The 2,928-nt window shown below is 47.0% G+C and overlaps 1 pseudogene; it reads left to right on the top strand.

Moving 5' to 3' along the window:
• The first annotated feature begins 2,222 nt into the window (after positions 1–2,222).
• Positions 2,223–2,698, top strand: LOC108528996 (40S ribosomal protein S14 pseudogene; annotated as a pseudogene).
• Positions 2,699–2,928: the final 230 nt, after the last annotated feature.

Genomic DNA, 2,928 nt, shown 5'->3' on the forward strand with positions numbered 1-2,928 from the left:
CTAACTTTAGGTCTAATATTCTTATAGCATAAATGTCGCTTGAAACTCATTTGCAAAACTGAACAAATATATTGAGGTATATGTGACCAGAACCATTTTTTTGTAGGAAAGAGAAAGGATCCTGAAAGGGAAAGTAGAAAACCCTCAAAGACTTGCTTCTTGGTATGGAATGTACAGGTTTTTCTGCATGCATTCTTTTAATCCAGGCTGAACACTCTGCCCATTTCCCTTTGGAAACTATGGGAGAATCGGGGAACTTTCTGGGCCTCTGTATTCACCTTGTGGCTCAATTCACCGAATAGGGCAGGAGAGGAGGATGTTAAGGCAGTTGTCAAGACCCTGAGAAGCTAAATGGGAACAAGGCAGAACTGAAAACATTTTTTCTTCCCATAATGCATAATGTCTAATCACTTAGATTCTTTTCATGTTTTTGCTGTAAGGATCTTTTAACTTGAAAGAATATTTTGAGTAAAGAGCAAAACTAACCTCCATTTTAAATTCTGTTCCTTGTATACTTCTGTAGTTGCTATAATTTCTACAATTAACATATACATATTTCACAGAGTAACAAAATGTATATTGCAAATAAAATCCAGTTAAATTTTTTAAAAAATCACTTTGAATTCCACCAGCCTAGCAAAACAATTTTCATTTTAGGAGTGTGTCGGAGTCTCCACCTATCTCTTTCTAAGAAAGAGAAAGTGAGAAGGGTCTGGAAGTGGACCACAGCATGGAGTTACACAGGATGACTTCCTCCAGCAGCCCAGGGGGAGCATGCAACGGTTTCCTGAAAGGAGAAGGAGCATTTATCAGCTGCAGTGGAAGGGTCAGTGGGAGAGGAAGCTAGTCAGAAATCCTGGACAGAGAAAATACTAGAAGGCTTCCCTCAAGATGCCACTGGGATTCACTCCTTCAGCAAACATTTTCCTGAGTGCCTACTATGCACCATGAGTTAAAGATACAGAAAGGAGGTGAGATATTGCAGAAAAGCCAATGGCCCCTGGAGCCAGACTGCCTGGGGTTAAAGCTGCTTCTGTGCCTCTGGACAGGTTACCTAGCCTCTTGGTGCCCCAGGTCCCCCACAAGACTTTTGGAAAAACGACTCGAGTTAATAGATACGAACGCTCTGAACAGTGAGTGTCTGGACTGTGGTTAGGATTCTGCCATGCTGCTTGTTACCAGTACAGTCTCTGCATTTGAGGAGTTCACAGTCCAGTAGCTGAAATGGCACAAACTGGAAGTCTGTGGGACAAGACAGAGGACATGACAGGTGCATTTTTTTAAGATAGAGCGTTGCTGGGTGGCTCCCTCCTAGATGGCTGGTAGATCATGCTGCCCCGAAGTCTGAGCCCAAGTGTTATTTTGTAGGTCACTGGGTCACAGCAGGCATTCTCCCACAGTGAGAGGCGTTCGAAGTAGGCATGATGAGACGATGTGGATGTGTGTTGAGTACTCACTCCGTGACTGGCACTTTTCTAAGTGCTTCATGTGAATTAACTCACTTAACTCCCCAGGTTACCGGTAAACTATTGCCCCCATTTTACAGATAGGGAAACTGGGGCACAGAGAAATGAGGCGACTTGTCCCTGGTCACACAGGTAGCATGTGGCAGAGCTGAGAGTTAAACACAGGTAGTCTGTGTCCCACAGTAGCCTGCATGTCACCAGCATCACGCTGCAGATGTATCGTGAACATCAACTGCAAAAGAATTACGCCAAGTGTGACCCTGGATGCTCTTCACCCACTTAGTTGAATGTCATTCATTTGTTGTTTCAGTTGACATTTCCTGAGCCCCTTGTCTAAGGAGGGCACAGTAAGCCCTCTTTGGTACAAAAAGAAAGCCAGGATCCTCCAGTCAACAAGTTGATTCGGGAGATAAGGCTGTGCCCGAACACAGAGTGGCAGGTTCCCATGAGGAGCACTTACAGTGCTCAGACACAGGGAGGAGGGATGGATGACTCTGGATTGGAGACAGCAGTTGAGTTTGAGCTGGATCTTAAAGGGCAAAAGGCCCTTCGAGAAAATGGCATTCCCACCCTGGGGAGGGCATGAGGAAGATGTGAGCCAGAAAGCACAGGACTGCACAGCTTGGCTGCAGCACTCGGGGTGCATAGGGGGAGTAGTAGGCAATGAAGGCTGCACCGGTAGCTAGGGCCTCCTTGAAGAGCCCTTGAACTCTGGTTTGGCAAGTTGGATTGCATTTAGTAGGAAGTGAGGAGCTTATGGAGGCTTTTAAGAATGGGTCCTCTTCCCCTTGTGGAGGCTGGAGACAGTGCACAGAAATGGTGCCTACAAGAGGAAGAAGAAAAAGGAAGAACAGGTCAGACCTCAGGTGGTTGAAGGAGAGAATGTAGTTGGTGCCTGCCACAGCTTTGTCTCCTTCAATGACACCTTTGTCCATGTCACTGATGTTTCTGGCAGGGGAACCATCTGCCATGTGGCTGCCGGGATGAAGATGAAAGCTAACAGGATGAATCCTCACCACACACTGCCATGTTGGCTGCCCAGGAGGTGGCCCAGCAGTGCAAGGAGCTGGGCATTACTGCCCTACACATCTGCAAACTCCAGGCCACAGCAGGAAATAGGACCAAGCATCCTGGACCTGGGGCCCAGTCAGCCCTCAGAGTCCTTGCCTGCTTGGGGATGAAGATGGGGGCAGATCGAGGATGTCACTCCCATTCCCCTCCAACAGCACTAGAGGAAGGAGGATTGCCGTGGTCACCGCCTGGGAGCGAGAGCCCTCAAAATATTTTCTGTTAATAAATTGCCTTTATGTGTAAACAACAACAATAACAAAACAAATAAGAATGGGAGCCAAATGATCAACACTGGAATTTGAGGAATGATCCCCGGCCTGTGGAGGGGGAGTTCAGGAAGAGATGGCAGGGGAGAGAAAATGAGCGCAGCAGCAGGGGGAATCAAGAAAAG

The sequence above is a fragment of the Rhinopithecus bieti genome, unplaced genomic scaffold (genome assembly GCF_001698545.2).
Source record: "Rhinopithecus bieti isolate Rb0 unplaced genomic scaffold, ASM169854v2 scaffold_3878, whole genome shotgun sequence".
NCBI lineage: Eukaryota > Metazoa > Chordata > Mammalia > Primates > Cercopithecidae > Rhinopithecus > Rhinopithecus bieti.